The sequence below is a fragment of the Eublepharis macularius genome, chromosome 4 (assembly GCF_028583425.1).
Source record: "Eublepharis macularius isolate TG4126 chromosome 4, MPM_Emac_v1.0, whole genome shotgun sequence".
NCBI classification, from domain to species: Eukaryota; Metazoa; Chordata; class Lepidosauria; order Squamata; family Eublepharidae; genus Eublepharis; species Eublepharis macularius.
The window spans coordinates 170,829,943-170,849,477 of NC_072793.1; the positions used below are offsets into that span (position 1 = coordinate 170,829,943).

Here is a 19,535-nt window from a genome sequence, read left to right on the forward strand (position 1 = left end):
TGCGGCCTGAAGTCGTGCAGTCCAGTGCAACCACCTTTCTCCCCGCGCATGAGAGCTGAGCCCCAAGTTCTGATAGAGCCTCTTGTTCCAGATTCCCATCGGGAAGAAAATAAATAAAATCCCCAGATAGGGCAGTCTGGATTACGACGCACCCCCACCGGCCCCAGGCTAAAGAAACTGCTGGGATGATCCGACTCTGTGCATTTCAAAACGCGGCAGTGGGGGGGGCGCTTGCAAAGTTCTTCTTGCAGAGTGGGAAGGGGGGAGCCTTCAAGCTAAGAAGAGGACCCACTGCAACGGGGGGGGGGGTCGGAGGGCGTCTCTTTCCTATCCTCTGGTACTTTGCATCCCCCCATCTTAGACGCCCTTACCTCTATGCAGATCCTTCTAGCTTTCTGCAAGCCCCCCTCCCGTCCCCAGTCCATCACACTATTCTTCTCCTCTCCGTCCCGGCTCCTCTAGGAAGTGCAACTCAGTGGGATTAACCCTTTTCCTGAAATGATTTTTTTAAAAAAAGGTTTTGACTTTGCATGGAGTGCCAGCAAGATTTCAAGAGAGCAGCTTTTATTTATTTTATATTTTTCATTTACGTTCCTCCACCTTTCTCCCCAATGGGGATGCAAAGCGGCTTACATCAATCTTCTCTCCCCCATTTATCCCAACAACCGTGTGATGTAGGACAGGCTGAGAGTGTGTGACTGGCCCACAGCCATCCAGAAAGCTTCCATGGCAAAGGGGGGTTTCAAAGCTGGGTCTCCTAGACCCTAGGCTGACACAGCAATCACTATACCACAACAGCTCTCAGAGTGGACTGGCTCCCTCTCAGATGGGTGTGGGCTGGGCATGTGTACCCCCTGCCCTATAAGAAGGGATACCACCTGTTGTGGAAGGGGGAATAATATTGCTTCTCTTCCTAATCTAGGGAGGAATACCACTAAGATTGGACTCACAGGCGTTGGGGGGGGGAGTCCTGTGTTGTGCCCCCTCCCCAGAAATCTATCTCTCCATTCCCTCCATATAGCGCCCCCCCCCCCAGTCCTATATGCAAAGATCTTTCTTCTGTGGCAAGGAAACCCAAGATTAAATCTTTTGCTAAAGGGGAAGGGGGAGGTTGCTCATATGAATCTGTTGGAGCAAAACCAATCAGGATTGTTGGGGCACCTTGAAGATTTTATTCCAGTGTCAGCTTGGGTGAGTCAGCCTTTCTGATGCATTGGGAAAACCAATACTGGAATTTTGTTAGTTATCATTTCAAGGTTCCATCAGAGAAGTGTTTGATTTTAACTTTGTTTTAATTTGTAAATTTGTAATCATTTTGTAAGTTGCTTTGAACTATGTGGGAAAGGTGAGTATAAATACTTTAATAAATAATACATAAAAAATAGAGACAGGCATTTTGGAAACGTCAAAGGGTTTTATTTAATGTTTTTCAAAAAGTCTTTGAGTACTTTTTTTTCTGAAGGCAGACTATACAAGTTCTTATATGTCTGCCATTAAAGGTATTTGAATTGAATTGATACAAGTTCTTATATTGTATAGGAGCCAGAGGACAGCTCCTTCACTTCCAGTTATCAGCTGCATCTTGCAAGTGAACAAACAGAAAAGGATCTTGTAACATCTCAAAGACTTATTGTGACTGAAGCTCTCCCAGGCTAGCCACCCCTCGACTGGGACAGCTTTAAAGGGGAATTGGATACATTCATGGAGATTCACGGAGGACAGGTCTAGCCGTGGCTACTAACCACATTCATAGGTTGGTCAGATCCACCAAGGCTCTTTTGATGCTCCTTTGGATGCATGAATCTGATAGACAGACAGTTCAGACATAACACAAAAGCCCGTGGTGTAGTTTAACTGAAGTTAGTTATTGAAACCTAGAGTCGACTAGCAGAATTGCCTCAACAAAATGCTGGCGTCATCTCTTTCACTCTTTCCACTACCTTACTTGATATCCTGGCAACAAGGTCTCAGCTCATATGTCTGCATTCCCACGTAAGCCAAAACCATAGTTAAGAAAAGTTCTAGTTTCAAACCTCGGCTTATCAGACCCTAACAAATCACGGATGGCAATGTGGTTTGCATTTGGATGATCACACAAACAGGTCTAGTTGAAGAAAGGCATGGTTTTGTGTGATGTCTGTAGTTAGCTGCGCACCAGGATATAGAGGAAAACATCCAAACTGTAGCATCTGAAAGACATATGATGTAAAAAGCGTTAGCTGATGTTTCCACAGAAAACTCAGAAGTATTCCTTGGCTCTATCATCAACCCAACGGGAGACTGTAACCAAAAAAACAGGAGGAGACCAGGACTTGGAAGAGTAGCTGTGAGGGAACTAGAAAAGATTCTTAAAGATAAAGATGTCTCTCTGGCGACCAAGATCAAGATAATCCATACTATGGTATTCTCCATTACCATGTCTGGATGTAAAAGTTGGACAATGAAAGAAACTGACAGGAAGAAAATTGATTCATTTGAAATGTGGTGCTGGAAGAGAGTTTTGCAGATACCATGAGTGGCCAAAAAGACAAACAAGTGGGTACTAGATCAAATCAAGGCTGAATTCTCTCTATAAGCTGAAATGACAAAACTGAGGCTATCATACATCATGGTCACATCATGAAAAGACTTTCTGGAAAAGTCAATAATGCTAGGAAAAGTGGAAGGCAGCAAGTAAAGAGGAAGATGAGATGGCTTGATTCAATGAAAGAAGCCACGTCCTCAAGTTTGCAAGATCTGAGCAAGGCTGTTAAGGATAGGATGTTTTGGAAGTCTCTCATTCATAGGGTTGCCATAGGTCGGAGATGACTTGACAGCAAGTAACACACACATAGGAGATAAGCGTCAACAGCAATAGCTAGGGAATAATACATGCTTCCATATCATGCAAAGCGAATTAAAAATCTGTAGAGGGTGAGAAATTAGTCATCACTGCATGGGTGGCAGTTTGCAGATCACCCTTAGGGGAAGAGGCCCTTCTCTGGAGATGCTGGAGCTCTGTCCTTTGATAATTGTATTCCCCTCCCCCCCCCACTTCATTCTGGAATGGGGTGATTGGCAGGATAGGTGAGACATGGCAGGAAGGTCTAAGTCTGTATGCTCTACAGATTCTTTTGCTCTGGGGTTCTTTCACTTTCTCAGATAAATTGCTGCTTCAGCTCTGTTTGGACTACCCTACCCAGGTGAAGCCTCAGCATTTCCCATCTGTAAAATGGAGCCATTGTTTCCCAGAATACGGGCTCAGTGCTGTGTTCCTTAATACGCTACACGACTATGTTATATAGGAGACTACATGTGCAAACTGTGGCACTCTCATTGGCTGTATTTCACAGCTGTGCCTCTCAGACGTTTAGCAAAATAGTAAAGATGCGTCTGATGAAGAGAGTTGTGGTTCTCAAAAGCTTATGCTGCAATAAAGCTGGTTAGTCTTAAAGGTGCTACTGGACTCTTTACTATTTTGCCACTACAGACTAACACAGCTAACACCACTGGATCAGATGTTCAGAGCACTTTCGGCCATTTTAACCCTTCTGTCCTCACCTCTAACCGTCACCACAGTGGTGCCTTCTGAGAATTGGCAACCCTAACTGAACACACCAAGACTCATTTCTCCAAAGAAAGGCAAAACCATGATGTGAGGTAGGGTTGCTAACTCGGGCTGGGAAATTCCTGGATATTTGGAAGTGGAGCCTGGGAGGGAGGGATTTGAGGAAGGATCTCAGTTAAAATGTCATCGAGTTCACCCTCCCGAGCAGCCATTTCTCCAAGAAAACTGATCTCTGTAGCCTGTAGATCAGTAGTAATTCTGGGAGTTCTTCCAGGCCCCACCTGCAGGTTGGCAATCCTGGAAGGAGAGGGCTTTCCAAAGTCTCTCCCCCTTCACATTTGCTGCTTCTGCCTCGTCACTTGGCCAGGGGTGCTATTTAGGTCACACACTTCCCCCTTAGCAGAACAGCCTGCCCTGCCAATGTGAACGGCACATATTTCTCCTGCTGTGCTAATATTCCATGACAGTCTATGGTCAAACATGAGAACAAAATCCGGGTAATGCCTTTAGTAGGATGCAAAACACCATGCAAGTTTCTAAGCTTAACAGAACTCTTCACAAGTCTGGAAGTCACAAGATTTTGAAGGATAGAAAAGCGGGAAGCAGATTCTTCAGGGCGTGGTGTTAAGGTCTGATCAATGACAATTGCGGGGGGGGGGCGCTAAGAAAAGCTATTACATAGACTTCATGCTGGTTTTAGGATTCTGCATGGACCAATATGGCTGTACAGCTCCCCCATCTTTTAGTATTAAAGTCAAGTCAGGAGAGTTGCCAAATCTGAGCTGGGAAATTCTGGGAGAATTGAGTGTGAAGCCTGCTGGGGATGGTGAGGTTTGGGGTGGGGAGGGGCCGCAGTGGGGCATAATGCCATAGAGCCCATTCTTCAAAGCAGCCATTCTCTCCAGGGGAACTGATCTCAGTAGTCTGGAGATGGGGGGTCATTCTGGGAGATCTAGGGTTGGCCTCCCTAGTCCTCAGTCTCCAGCTACAGGGGCAACATTTCCAGCACAGCGCTGACATTGTAGCTCCCTGTCCTCTGGCAATTTGGGCGGGGAGTGGGGCAGGGGTCAATAGACTTGCACAAATCTGCAAAGGAGCCCAACCTACAACCTCCTTGCCTGGGCGGTCCTAGAGGGGTAAAGATGTCGGGCTAATTGGGAGGGATCATATGCCCAGGGACAAGGCTGAAAAGTCAAAGGGGCAAAGCCAGAGAGCATACAAATTTATCTTAAAAACATCTCTCACCCCCTTTCAATATCAGGAGAAGGGAAAAGGGAAGCAGAAAGGAGAACCAGAGGCAGCTGCAGTGTTTACAGAAGCTGCTTTGAAAGCACAGAATATCCCAGGCTGAGAAGGGAAGTTAATATTGGCTTCCAGATGGAAGGAAGGAAAAACTAATCACGCCAGTAGAAAACTGGTTGGGTTGGCCACCTTGCTGAAACTAAGCAAGTGTGAAGATGTCCAGTGCCCGGCTGTGGGGACCTTATAGCAAAGAATCCCCTCTCCCACATTCCACCTTGAACTGTAGGATAAAAGAAGAGCAACATCCAATGAAAATTAAGATTATAGTTCAATGCGTAGGAGCCCCAGCATGGAAGGTGACGAGGAACTACACAGAATCCTTTAAAGCTCTCCCACGTGTACACAGGTAAGGAATAGAGTTGTCAACCTCCAGGTGGTAGCTGGAGATCTCCCAGAATTACGACTGATCTCTAAGTCACACAGATCTGTTCACCTGGAGAAAATGGCTGCTTCGGAAGTTGGACTTTATGGCATTATATCCACTGAGGTCCTTCCCCTCCCCAATCCCTGCCCTCTCCAGGCTCCACTCCCCAAAATCTCCAAGAACTTCCCAATCTGAAGCTGGCAACCCTAGAAGCAGTGCTTTGACACAAGGTCTGTACACCAGAGGAGGCAGCCTGGTTTGTTACAAATTCAGGCACGGAATAAACAGCTTTGTCCCTGCTTGGTGCTGACTACGAGTCACACTACAAACAGTTTTAGGACGAGAAGAATGATCACCATTCTGTGTTTCAACGCAGCCATCAATGCCAGGAGAGAGGAAACGGAAATGACCGGGAACCCCCACCCCTTCCCAAAATTCAGTCAAAGCCATTATGTGGTTCTTCACATTGCCACACCCAACTGGCAAGCCACAAAAACTTCGCAACAGCGGCTAAACCCTCTTTTATATTCAGTCTTTTAGCAGGATGTGCCAGACTGTCACATCACCAGTTTCTGTCCAATGGCAAGAAAGGCACGTCCTGGGGACTGTTCAGCTCCTTATCAGTTCTCAGGCTTAACAACTTGTGTGAATAAACAGGGAACCTTAACCCTTTCCTCCTCTATTAGGTGACATATATGAAAAAGTGTCTTTTACTATGTTGAGAATATTTCTATTAACGGATTCCAACCTGTCAGGGCGAAGACTGGTGAGAGGGGCAATGGGAGGGTATGCCACCTTCTGCCCAATTTTGAGAAAAGCCCACCCCTTGCTTCACTTTCTTTATCATTAAACTAAGCACTGGTTTGCTGCATCTTATATAGAAAGTCCTTTTCTCCATCCTGGTCAGAACGACAATCTCATCAACCCACACGAAATGCAAATAAATAAACAGAACCAACAACTTTGATGTTTCAAATAAAGCGTTGGTGCCTCTGGAGAAGCTGGGAACGGTTTTCAGATAGGAGAAGCGGTACACACAGTGCTCGCTGTGCAAAAGAGGGTCGACCGGGGCAGGAGTCCTCGTCGGTCTCTTGCACAGATCTGCTTCTGTCTCTTGCATGGATAGCTGTGGTCTGTTGCCCGACCCAGACGGAAGATGGCTGTTTTCATCGGCACCCCCAGGATGTTGTGCCCCAAAATAAGAGCACGCAATGCGCCAGTGGCTGAAACAACAAAAGTATCAGGGAAGTAAAAGTATTTTTTTAATTGTATGCTGTATTAATGTTAGCATTCACAATGCTGTAGCATAACGTTGAAGTGGTTGGGATGCAAGTCGGCACTCTGCTGGTTTGTCTCTCTCTACTGCCATGAGCTCAGCAGGTGGCCTTGGGTCAGCCACTCCACTCAGCCCCAGCTGTATTGTGGGGATAATAATAACACTGACTCTGTTCACCACTCTAAGTGGGCAGTAATCTGTCCAGAAGGGCGGTATATAAGCACACTGTTGTCATTATTATTATATAATGCTGCAGAAAATCTCCTGGAATCTGCAGTAGTATATACTGCAAGTAAAGCCTTCTGAAGGTGCTACCCTGCAAACAGAGGAGATTGGCAACTGGCCGTTCACGTGCATTCTTTGTGGTGGCGACCATATTATGGAAGGGCTGGGCTGACCCCCCTCCCCAACGCTTCTATTGTTTCACAGAACGTGCAAAACAGAAATGTTCAAGAGGGAGGTGTGATGAGATTGGACTAGTCTGGACTATGTAGGCTGCTCCGCATTGTCTCCTAGTCCAATGTTATTGTTCACTGCATGTCTTATTAATTACTTTATTTACTTCATTTATAACTCTTCCTGTCTCCCCAGTGGAGACCCAAAGTGGCTTACACCTCTCCATTTATCCTCACAGAGCCAGTTTGGTGTAGTGGTTAAGAGCAGCAGGACTGTAATCTGGAGAACCAGGTTTGATTCCCCACTCCTCGGCTTGAAGCCAGCTGGGTGACCTTGGCTCAGTCACAGCTCTCTCAGAGCTCTCTCAGCCCCACCCACCTCACAGGGTGTTTTGTTGTGGGGATGATAATGACATACTTTGTAAACCGCTCTGAGTGGACATTAAGTTGTCCTGAAGGGCGCTATATAAATTGAATGTTGTTGTTTTCCTTCTTCTTCACAGGAGCCCAGTTTGGTAGCTTAGGTTGCAAGCTGTGATTGGCCCAAGGTCATCCAGGCAGCATAAGATCCAGAGTCACTTTGGCTGTGCTGGGATAGGATCTTGGAGACCCAAGAGTCCCTCCTGTGCCATGGACATTTGCTGGGTGACCTTGGGCCAGTTGCACACTCTTGGACACTCTTGGCCTAATCTACCTTTCAGGGGTGTTGCGAGGAGAGTAACGTAAGCAGCAGTGGGCTCCTGCTAGGGAGAAAGACGGTATAAATGAAGATAAAAAAATAAGAAAATAAAACCATAGTTAGAGAGTCTGAGACATGGACTGGGAGATCCAGGTAGACATCAGTACTCGCTAGAGATCTTGTTTAGTGACTTTGGGCCAGTTGCTCTCAGGCTCACCTACCTCACAGGGCTGTTGTGGGGATACAGTCAAGGTGGGGAGAATCATGTATGCCATCTTGAACTCTTTGGAGGAAATGGGTGGCTCCTACCCTGTCCTACCACTCCACTGAGCAAAGTTTATCCATTTATAAAGATATTTATACATCCTCCATCTTTTCTCTCAGCTCAAGTTTGAAATCTTTTTCCAGCCTAAGGAGTCGTCGTTCATCTTAAGTGGCTCATCCATTGGAGGAAGAGCCACTGACGTGGGAGAAAGGCTACGTAGAGGATGGTTGGATCCCCACAGGAGATGCTGCCAAGTGAGATGGTCCAGTGCGCTAAACTCTGCCTATGTAACAGCTTTATATGGTCGTATTTGTACACTTATACCCAGATCCAGGAATGTGGGAAAATGGTAATTCTATATCCCTGGTTAAGCCAGAATGTCAATGGAGGCGTGCATGCAAATGAAAGCTGAATGCGACGGCATGAAACGTGCTTCTGATCTATGTCAACGGATCCTGGCCCAGCAAACGATCAGTGTGCAAGAAGCCTGCTCCTGTCCATGGATATCCTCTCACCTCTCCCTAATTATCAGCACACTGGAACACGTGAAGCTGTCTTTGACACTTGGCCGGTCAAGGCCAGTCCTGCCCATTCTCACTGGCAGCAGCTCTCCAGCGTCTCAGGAAGAGATCTTTCACAGTGGTCCTTTCGACTGGAGCTCCCAGGGATTGAACCTGGGACTTTCTGCCTGCTGAGCAGAAGCTCTACCCCGAGCCAGGGCCACTAGCCAGTGATAGCAATACTTATCTGGTGTGCCTATCATGGCTCTGTTAGGGATTGCCAAGAAACTAGCATTCAGTGTGTTGAGAGCCCAAAAGCCGTCCAGATAATTATTCCCATCAAGAGTGTAGTTTATAGAGATCATCCTTACTTTGGCCTCTAGGGCTACTTGCGGTGCCCCCGTTTCTCGCTGCAAATCTCCACCGCTGGTGCACAGGAACACACAGAAGGCGACGCCGGTGGCTGCCCCTCATGTCCAAATGCTCCGTGCCCATCAGCACGAAGGGCCTTGCGCTTCCATCTCCTCCTCGTCTTCCTGACACCTCTCCAGCTCCCGTCTTTGTGCCCGATAGGAGGCTGGAAGAAGAAGGATCAGAATGGTAAGAAGAACTCTTACCCTATTTCTACCCCCACCATTTGATCCAGAAGGATTCTCTAGGCAACCTACCCAGAATTACATTCAGCAGTGCTTCCATCCCTTCTGACCCAAGAATGCTCTGGGGTGCCATAAACTCAGTCCATAATTCTCATCAAACCTTTCTGGTTGTTCCTCAGCCCGCTCTGCCCAGCCTCACTCCCTTGGCTGCTGACAATTGCACAGTCAGTTGCCAGGCTGCAGGCAGTTTACTCCCTTCCCTGGAGGAATCTGGTCTTTTTACCCTCCCAAGGCAGAAGATATGGGAAATGGGACAGTCGTGCCTCAGCCGAGGTGCTGAGCGACAGCAACGGCAGTTTGCAGTTTGCAGAAGTGATTCGCAGAAATTGTGTAAACCCAACATCAAAGCTTATAGAAAACGAGAGCTTTTTTTCAGCAGGAACGCAGTGGAACGGAGTTCCGGCACCTCTTAAAAATGGTCACATGGCCGGTGGCCCTGCCCCCTAATCTCCAGACAGAGGGGAGTTTAGATTGCCCTCCGCGCCGTGCTGAGCAGCGCGGAGGGCAATCTAAACTCCCCTCTGTCTGGAGATCAGGGGGCAGGGCCACCGGCCACGTGACCATTTTCGCTGAGGGCAATTTAAACTTTAAAAAACTCTGCCCTTGTTCCAGCTGACCCAAAGTGACGTCAATGTGCGGTCGTGAGTTCCACCACCTCTTTTCCCAGAAAAAAAGCCCTGTAGAAAACTATGTAGCATTTGTGCAGTCTGGCATGTAGGGAGGAGATTAAGAGAAATACCCCAAAGAAATATACTGTTTATTTTAAAAGAGAAAAGGGGAAAGAGTGGTTGGACTCCAAAACAGGTTGGAAAAGGAAACAATAATAATGATGATGGTTGTTGTGGGTTTTCCGGGCTGTATTGCCGTGGTCTTGGCATTGTAGTTCCTGACGTTTCGCCAGCAGCTGTGGCTGGCATCTTCAGAGGTGTGGCACCAAAATAATAATAATAATAATACAGGGACAACACACAGTGTCACAGCACATGGAATTTCAAATAAAAAGGGATAAAGTAAGTTCAACTTAACTAGTCATACTTTACCTAGACAGTAGAAGGTTCCACACATGTAGATTACTCCAGCATTCTGCAGGTGGCAAAACCGGGGGAAGAAAAGCTGTCTGTGGTTGGGTCTGATTCAATTATTCTTGATAGTTCAAATTTGGCAAAGAAATTTCACTGCAGTGCATTATGAGAGCATCTCTAAGAGACCTGAGTGTTTACTCGTAGTACTGCAAGCCACATTTTAATGTACGTCGACTTTCATTAGCTGACGAAGGACTCAGAATTGTTACAGTCCTCCGTAAGAAATTAGGGCGGCGTGCCATCCCAGACAGCCAGAGCGCCTTATCATCTGACATGAGTTGCCTTTTTTAAAAAAAAAGAAATATTCCAACTTACCTGGCAGGTGACGATCTTTGAACGGGGGGCACCCCGCCGCATCCCACAGAGCCCGCATCCGGTTGAAATAACGAGGAATGTTGGCTGGCCTCTCTTTCCCCTCTGCAGCAGGCCTACCGGCTGCAAAGAAGTCCGTCTTCAGCTGTTTCCACTTCGATCTCAGCTGGTCGATTGTCCGGTTGAACCCCAGAGAGCACAGCTTGTCCCGAATTTTTTCCCAGTGCTGCTGACCCCTCTGTGAGCTGCTGCTCATCAGCAGGGCAAGGGCCGGACTGACCTTAATGCTGTTCAGCAAGGCCACTACCTCTTTCCCTTCCCAGCGCTGGCCCCGGATGCGCGGGGCCATAGTTGTGAACAACAGAGACGGGTCTGGGCTAGTCACAGTGAGGGTGGCTTGGCATGTGTGCGGAGGGTTACAGAAATGCAAACGCCTGTGTGGCTTCTCCCCTGAGTGGCTTCTCTGATGGATGCTGAACTTGGAGCCAGAGAGAAAGCATTTCCCGCAGACCAGGCATTTGTGTGCTTTCCCTACTGTGCAAGTGCTCTTTGGCATGAAACTTCCCCCGTAAACTGGGCGGGAGTTGGGCTTCTTCCCAATATCAGTTCCTGCTTGTGCTGTGGTGTCGCTGGAGGCCTTGAGGCCTCCCACCCAAGGAATGGATTCATCTGCTGCCTGGGCCTCCTGTTGACCGTCGGCTCTGTCCTCACCAGAAACAGAGGCCTGTCGACAGCACTGGGAAGCATTACCTTCTACTTTCCATACTGACGAGCCCTGCGGTCCAACCAGCTCCGTGTCCTCGGATGAGTATTCTTCCCCCTCGTCCATGGCTGTCCATCTTTCAGCTGTTGCAGAAATGAGAGAGAATCTTAAAAAATCTGGTTTCGCAGATGGGCAGGGAAGTGCTCCGTATGTTGGAGGAACCTCAAGTCCTCACCCAACGTGACGTTCACTGGATGATCTAGGGGTGGTCTTAATTATTCTGGGGCCAAAAGCAAATGCCCAGGATGGGGGCGGCAGAATCAACTCGTCTCCTGCTGCTGCCCCTCCCCAGAACTGGGGCCACCCCAAGTCTAACCAAAGGGGAGCCAGCTGCCAAGGAGGAAGGCCCAGGCAGCTGTCACCATGCTGGCTACTTGAGGCCCAGAGGAGGTGGGCATACATGGCACTAGCAGCCAGCTCTCTCTGTTCTTTCTCTCTCCATCAGGGGGTCACGAACAAGAGCTAGTCAGGGCCCTGCTGGGGCAGCAGCCCCAGATGTCCTGTGACTAAGACCACTCCTGGGTGCCCCTGAGGAAGTCATTCTTTCTCAGCCTAGTGTACCTCACAGGGTCATGGGGAGGATAAAATAGAGGTGTGTGCGCTGCTGTTGGAGGAAGGGTAAAATAAGCAGATGGATAGAAAGCGGAATGGAGTTCAGTGGGGAAAATGGGCTCTCCCAGACATCAGAGAACTTTGCAAGATGCCTAAAATGCATACCAGTTCCCAAAGATTCCTAAATTTGAGTTAAGTAGGACACGGAAGTATCTTAGACAGTAAAACCAAAAAGAGAATAATTTCCATCTGCTACAACTTAAGTTACCCAGCTCTCTACTGTGACTCACAGAATGTTCTCAGACATTTCAGTTGAGAAAGAGCATGTTTCCCCCTACAACAAAAATACCGAATTTTTTTTAAAAAAAAGAAAGATCCCATAAGAAATAAATGCTAGTACCAGCTACAGATGTGGTTCTCAAGATTCTAAAGATTGACAAGATTCTGAGTTTCCAAAACCGAGAAGGAGCCGCAACAGCTGTCAGCCCAGGAGGGTGCTTCCAAGCATCCCAGATCTCGGGCACCAAAAGGCCCCCTTCCTCACCCAATAGGCTGTGGTCTCCGTCATCCTCCTCCTTGGTATCCAGGCCCAAACCTCTCTGGTCCATGTCAGATGCTCCAGGGAAACTCATGGCCCCTTCCTCAAAAGCTGCCTGCAACAGTGAATGAGGCATTTTAGGGCAGAGTGACGCTGGGAGGCGGAATTCTAGGTGGAAGGCCCCAATTCTGTCCCCCTTGTAGTTTGAATCCCCACCGCCATATCTAGGGGAAAAAAATCAGGATATAATATACAAATGTTGTTGATCCTGTCTTTTGTGGGGAGGAGGACCCAAATAAGCCAAGCTCATGCGCTACAGTTCCAGGAGAAAGAGGAGTGGATTCAGAAGGCCAGAAATAACTTGCTAACAATGTTTTAGATGAAATCCAGAAAGTGAAAGGCCACAGGAAGATTCATCAGCAACACCTGCCCGCCACAAGAAGGGAGAATCCACGTTGTTCAGATCTCCAAAGCCTGCAGGCCCAGATAGTATGGTTGCCAACTCTGTGCTGGGAAGGGGAGAGGCAGCAGTGAGATAGAATGCCACCTTCCAAAAGAGCCACTTTCTCCAGCGGAACTAACCTCTGTAGCCTGGAGATCAGTTGTAATTCCAGGAGATCTCCAGGCCCCACCAGGAGGCTGGCAACCCTACCAGCTTCAGAGAGTGAATTCTATAGTATATGATAAAAGACTAGGAGAAACTGAAGTTCCTGTCCAGGCACCACTAGGTTTGCCCTGAGTCAGGGCAGCGAATCCCCTGCCCCCAAGTCTCATTGCCTGAGTGATAGTGGGACAAAATTTCTTTAAAGAAAGCATCACATGTGCCTAGGGTTGCCAGTCCCCAGCTGGAGGTGGGGGAATCCCCTGCGCCCCCCACACTTAGCTGGCTGTCATGGGGAAAGGCAGGGGAACGCACCTACTGTGGCGCACTCCTGCACAGCACGGCACACCCTTGCGCTCCACAGTGGGCAGATTTGAGCACCAAATGGGCTGAATTAGGCCTGTTTGGGGCCTAAATTGGTTTGCTGTGAAGCGCAGGAGCACTCCAGGGCCCATTATGCCACCCCAGCAGCGCTCCTGCATTCTGCAGTGGACCGATTTGGGGCCCAAATGGGCCCAATTTGGCCCCAAATGAGCTGAAATCAGCCTGCTGCGGAGCACAAGAGCACTCCAGGGACTGTTGTGCCACCTTGGCAGCGCTTCTGTGCTCCACATAGGGCTGCCAGACACCCGGTGGGGGCAGGGGATCCCTGCCCCCACAGCGGGGGGCGCGCACCTTCCATGCACGCCCTCCTGCGGTGCTGCGTGCCCCCGCACACAGCAGCCCCAGGATCAGGCCTGTTTTGGCCTGGATCAGGGCCCCTGTGGAGCGCAGGAGCGTTCCTGCGCTCTCCAGGGGCCCACAGCAGGCCCAATCTGCGCCCATTTTGGCATGAATAGGGTCCGCTTTGCCGCAGATTGGGCCCGTTGTGGGCCCCTGCGGAGTGCAGGAATGCTCCCATGCTCCACAGAAATGGGCCCAATTCGCATCAAAATGGACCCGATCTGTGCCAAAACATGCACAGATTGGGCCCGTGTAGCGTGGATTGGGCCCCTGTGGGGCATGGGAGCGTTTCTGCGCTCCACAGGGGCCCACAACAGGCCCGATCAGCGCCCAAACGGGGGCTGCGTGATGACGTCACTCCCAGATGACGTCACTTTGTGCGCGCGCACGAGCTCCTCCAAGGTAAGAGCCAGGCCCCAGTCTCCCGCTGGGAGATCGAGGGGGCTTGGCAACCCTAGCTCCACAGTGTGCCAATTTTGGCCCCAAACAGGCCCAATTCAGCTTCAAACGGAAATAAAATCAGCCGGCAGCAGAGCACAGGAGCGCTCCCAGGAGTGGCATGAGGCCTGCACGATGACATCACTTTCCAGAAGTGATGTCATTGCACAGACTGGGAGTGTGCATGTGCTTTGTGCATGCGCAAAGACATCTAAAAAAGTGAATGCCATGTCTCCCACTTCTTGCCCGGAGCGTAAGGAGCCCTGACAACCCTACGTGTGCCATTATGTCACCTCCAGTGAAAAACTAGAAGTGAAGGAGGGTAGACTGAGGAATTACAGAAACTCTATGGTTTTACCATAGAATTTCCAGAGATTTCTCAAGCTACCATATGTCACTTCCAGATTTGCACCAGAAGTGACATAGCAGTGCATTTGACAGCACACCCTCCCAATATCCACTCCCAAATTTCCTGGCCTGGCAACTCTAGGCACTACTGCTAAATCTCCAAGAATTCCCAGGCCAGAGTTAACAACCTTAGCCCCAACTTCAAAACAGGCAGAGAGATCTCAGCTTTTGGTCCACCACAGGTCTCCTTGTACTACACAGAAACAACACAGGGCAACAGTGTCACCTCTTTCTCCTGTCTTTGGGCCTCCCTTTGTTTCAACAGGAAATCCTCAGCCAGGGCTACTGCCTGGGAACAAGTCTCAGGTCCACAGTCTCGAACTCGACTCTGGATCTCCAGGGGCAGGATGGTCAGGAGCTGCTCCAGGATCAGCAGTTCCAGGATCTGTTCCTTGGAGTGTCGCTCAAATTTCAGCCACCGGCAGCAAAGTTCCTGCAGTCGCCCATATGCGGCTCTCGGCCCCTCAGCCTCCCGATAGCAGAAGCACCTGAAGCGCTGGCGCTGCTTCTCCCTGTTGATGGCGTCCCCTCTCAAAATGGCTGCCTTCACTTTCCCATAATCCTCTCTGTCTCGGACATCCAATTTAATAAAGGCCTGCTTAGCTTCTCCAGTGAGGGCTGGCTGGAGTTGGGTCACCCACTCTTCTTTAGGCCACTGGCAGGCTTCGGCCACTTGCTCAAAGGAGGCCAGAAAAGCCTTAGGATCATCCCAGGGTGAAGGCTTGTCACCCAGTACTATTGGGATCCCCCAGCCTGAGTGAGGAGAATCCAGTTTCTTCAGGAACTCTTGCCACTGCGCTTCCCATTGGTGAAAGGAAACCTCCTCTGGCTCCTGTTTCACTTGTCCTCCTGCTCTCCCTTGCCAAAATTCCCTGATACTTTCAGACTGGAGAATACGCGGGGCTTTTCCTGCTCCCTGCAACACTATCCCTGAGGTAGGGCCTTGCTCCTCCATTTTCATTCTTGGATGAACTCACAAAGATCACGTTGCACTGTCAAAAATTCTAGGATGAGTTACTGCGATCAGAACACAGAAGCTCTGAGCTTCTCCCTAGGAGAGAAGAGACGGGCACACATCAGTGAGAGAGAACTGGCAAGTCAACAGCCGACCTCTGGTAGAAAGTCAACTGGCCTAGATACCAAATATATCCAAATCTATGTGACCCCAACCTTTTGGAATGGCCTGCCTCAGGAGGTCAGGAAGGCCCCCCACCCTGGGTTGGAAAATTCCTGGAGATTTGGGGATGGATCCTGAGGATGGTGAGGTTTGGGGAGGGCATAATGCCATAAAGACCACTCTCCAAAGCGGCCATTTTCTCCAGGGGACCCGATCTTGGTAATATGGAGATAATTTGTAATTCCAGGAGCTGTCCACGCCCCACCAAGAGGTTGGCAACCCTACAGTCTGCAAACTGTGCAAAACAGAATAGTTCATGAGGACATTTCATAAAGGGAACACAACTGTAGTCAATGCCATAGTGTATGGCATGTATCGCTTGGTTATTGTAGGCATTATCCTGATCTTACTGCACTGTTTCCTACTTTTGCAGTACCGTTTTCTGCATTATTAACATATCACGTTTAATACTTTTTTGCATTGTTTCTAATTTTTCTAACGCTAAGAGTCAGGTGAGGACTGGGAAGACCCAGGCTCAAATCCCCACACAGCCAGGGAGCTCCTGCGATGATTTTCTTTCAGTCAAGCCTACCTCACAGGGTTGTTGTAAGGATAAAATGTATGCTTGTTCCAAACTCATTGGGCAGTGGCCCAGCTTGCCAGGGGTGTGGATGGTTTCCCTCTTAGCAAATGCCTTCTAAGTAAAGGAATGTGCTGTGCTGCGCCTTTAAGGGAAGACTGGCTCTGAGACCTCCAGCTAATTTTATCTGCAACGCAATATTATTCTGTGCCTCAAAGCTACTCTGGCTGTCTTTGGGGTCCCTTTCTGTCCTGCTACTTTCTCAGCCAGAAAGAGAGAGGAAAGGGGGGGGGGGACATTCCATCCCCTCCAACTTAGGGTTGCCAGCCTGTGCCTAACAACTGGTGGGAATGGGGTGGGGGGTGGAGGCATGGGGTGCACGCGGTGTTTCATGTGCCTTGATGACACTATTAGGCAAAACTCAGAAGTGATGGGTAGCTCCCGGAATTGCTAGACACTGTATGATAAACCATAGAGTTATACTGTGATATTGCCAGAAAGTGGACGTTTTTATTTCCTAAACAAATTAAGCACTGCCCAAAGGAAAGGGGAAGATGCAGAGGGAGAGACCAAGACATTCTTGCTCCTGAACAAGGCAAGGGGCTGGCAGCCCCTTCTCTCATGCACCCCCCCCCATCTGACCACTTCCCTTGCAGATGCAATTCAATCCCCCTCCCCAGCTCACCTGTCTGCTGCAGCCGCTCTCTTCTTTCAACCTCTCTCTGTTTTCACCTGCAGGGAAATTCAAAATCAACCCCCTCCTGTGGCACAGAGCTAAAAAGGCCCCTCTTCCTTCCTCACTGCCTCTCTAGGAAGATCGATTCTCTGACTTTAACTCTTTGGACGCCAATTTGAAATGCAGCAAGGAACCTTGTGGGACCCTGAAGAATTGCTTCTTTCATTTACTTCATTTTTATACCCTGCCTTTCTCCCCAATAGGGGTGTAAAACAGCGTACATTGTTCTCCTCCATTTATATCCTTGCGACGACCCTGAGAGGTAGGTAAGACTAAGAGTGTATGAATGGCTCAAGGTGCATGGTGCATGCGCTAAACAGTCCATGGTGTCATAAGCTTTGCAGACTTCTCGCCACTTAATCAGATGCTTGACATCTTCGCCTAGGCCATTCTGCAGTCTACGCAGAATTAACAGGTTGAGGATTTTTAAAAGCAAAATAATGGTTACAAATCAGACATCACAAATGGCAGCTTTCAGAAATCCCTAGGAACATTTCAATCCACTGACACCTCAAGGCACTGTCTTTTAACAAAACAACCTCCAAAGATGAAACTGCTGAATTAGCATTTATCAATAGTATTAAGGAGGGCTTAAACAGAGTCGGCTCATTTCTCAACCCACCACAGCTGTTGCAAATCGTCCCTATTTGTATCTTCTAGGTTTTTGAATTTGGCATAGAAATGTCAGAAACTATTCCTCCTACGTTGCACCCCCAGGCTTACCACACCACTCATATATTAAGTTGCCAACCTCCAGGAGGGAGGGAGTTCTTCTGGAACGACAACTGATCTCCAGGCTACAGAGATCAGTTTCCCTGGAGGAAAATGGCAGCTTAGGAAGGTGGACACCATGGCATCCCATCCCTGCAGAGCTTCCTCAGCCCCAAAATGTGCCCCCCATAGGCTCCACCACCAAATTTCCTGAAATTTCTCAACCTGGAGTTGACAACTGATAAATAAATCGTTATGAATGCCCCAGAAATCTAATTAAAGGATTCCATGTTTGGGCCATTAGCAGAGTCTATCATTTGGCATAGGAAGCATGATTATAGGTGGTTGTGAGCTCGTTCTGCTGGCTGGTGTGTGTGCAGGAGAAAATAACAAATCATACACTTGCTTTATATTTAGAAAGGAAAGAAGAGTTCTTTATTGTAGGAACTCCATACTCTGATAGGAAAGGAGGGGAGACAGATCCTAACTAACTATCTAGAAGGAGAGAAGTGTTGCCTGGAACGATGCCAGGAAGAGAAGTGAGAGGGAGGAAGTCAGGAGGAGGAAATCCTGAAAATAGCAATCTGCATATCAAAGGATAGTCAGAGCAGTAAACAGAGTGCCCTGACCTCTCTGTCTTTCTAACTCTTAGGTTTGTCCCCCTCTGAAACTTGAGGAAAGGGACAACACTGAATCCTCCTCTTCCAACAGCAACTCAATACGTGTTTCAAGTGAGGCTATACCTTATGCATCAGATATGGGCTTCTAGTTAACAAATGCTTTAGGGTGCCACTGTATGTGGTATTTCCTGTTAGAGACTTAAAAGGCTGCCGTCTTGCAATAAAAAGACATTTGTCTCAGAGCGGAACTACAAGTGACAAAAGGCACAGATTGGACACTTGTCTGCTTCCCTCAAGTTTTGATGGGAAATGTAGGCAGCTTGGCGGAATGTTGGACAAGTGACAGCTGAAAAGTCCATTGGACAGCAGTCGGAGAGCCAAGCTGCAAGACCAGGATGCCTACATTTCCCATCAAAACTTGAGGGAAGTTGACAAGTGTCCAACCTGTGCCTTTTGTCACTTATAGTTCCGCTCTCAGTGATGGGCTTATAGAATTTTCTGACCACCTGTCAAGGTCAGTGTTGTCTCCTCAGACTGGTGGTAGCTTTCCAAGATCTCAGACCGAGGTCTTTTACATCACCCACGGCCTGGTCTTTTTAACTGGAGACGCTAGGAACCTTCCACATGCCAACTAAATGCTTTACCACTGAGCCACAGCCCCCCAGCCCGGGAAGATGGCAATGCTAAGTGGTAAGGAAGTCCAGCTATATCCCGATGCCCCCTCCTCGTTCTTCTAAGGATTACGGGCACCAGACACAGCATTGTGTTCACACGAAGCTGCCTTCTACTTTGTCAGTATTGTCTCCTCTGACTGGCAGCAGCTCTCCAGAGTCTCAAATCAAGGCCTCTCACATCACTTGCTACCCGATCCTTTTAACTGGGGATGCTGGGAATTAAACCTGGGACCTTCTGCGTGCCAAGTAGGGCCTCTTCCTCCTGAGCCAGAGATCCCTGAGCAATAGAGAGCTTTTTCTTCCATAGATTCCTGAGAGGAAAGAGGCCCAAGTCCTGGGCAGAAGTTTTTAGTGTCATTACAGATAAATCCCTTCAGCTCTGTTCCGTCATTCTTTCTTAGTATCTGCACATAGGCTGTTATTTCTCAGGCCTTCTTGCTTGTAGTGTTGCCAACTCCTTAGGAAATGCCTGGAGATTTGGGGGTAGAGGCTGGGGAGGGCATGGTTTGTGCGAGGGACCTCGACAAGGTATAATGCCAGAGTCCAGCCTCCACAGTAGCTGCTTTCTCAAGGGGAATTGATCTCTGTAGTCTGGAGATCAGTTGTAATTCTGGGAGATATTTACACCCCCACCTGGAGGTGATTGCTTGATTTAGCTTATCATCTGAAAGTACATATTTAAATATGTATTCTATT

General features: G+C 48.6%; 1 protein-coding gene across 1 annotated transcript in view; it reads right to left on the reverse strand.

Moving 5' to 3' along the window:
• The window catches only part of LOC129327826 (zinc finger protein 287-like), a 34,358-nt gene extending 33,920 nt beyond the window's left edge, over positions 1–438 (reverse strand). The window contains exon 1 of the mRNA XM_054976579.1: positions 372–438. The gene's annotated coding sequence lies outside the window, so the exon portion shown is untranslated. The remainder of the gene's footprint in view (positions 1–371) is intronic.
• Positions 439–19,535: the final 19,097 nt, after the last annotated feature.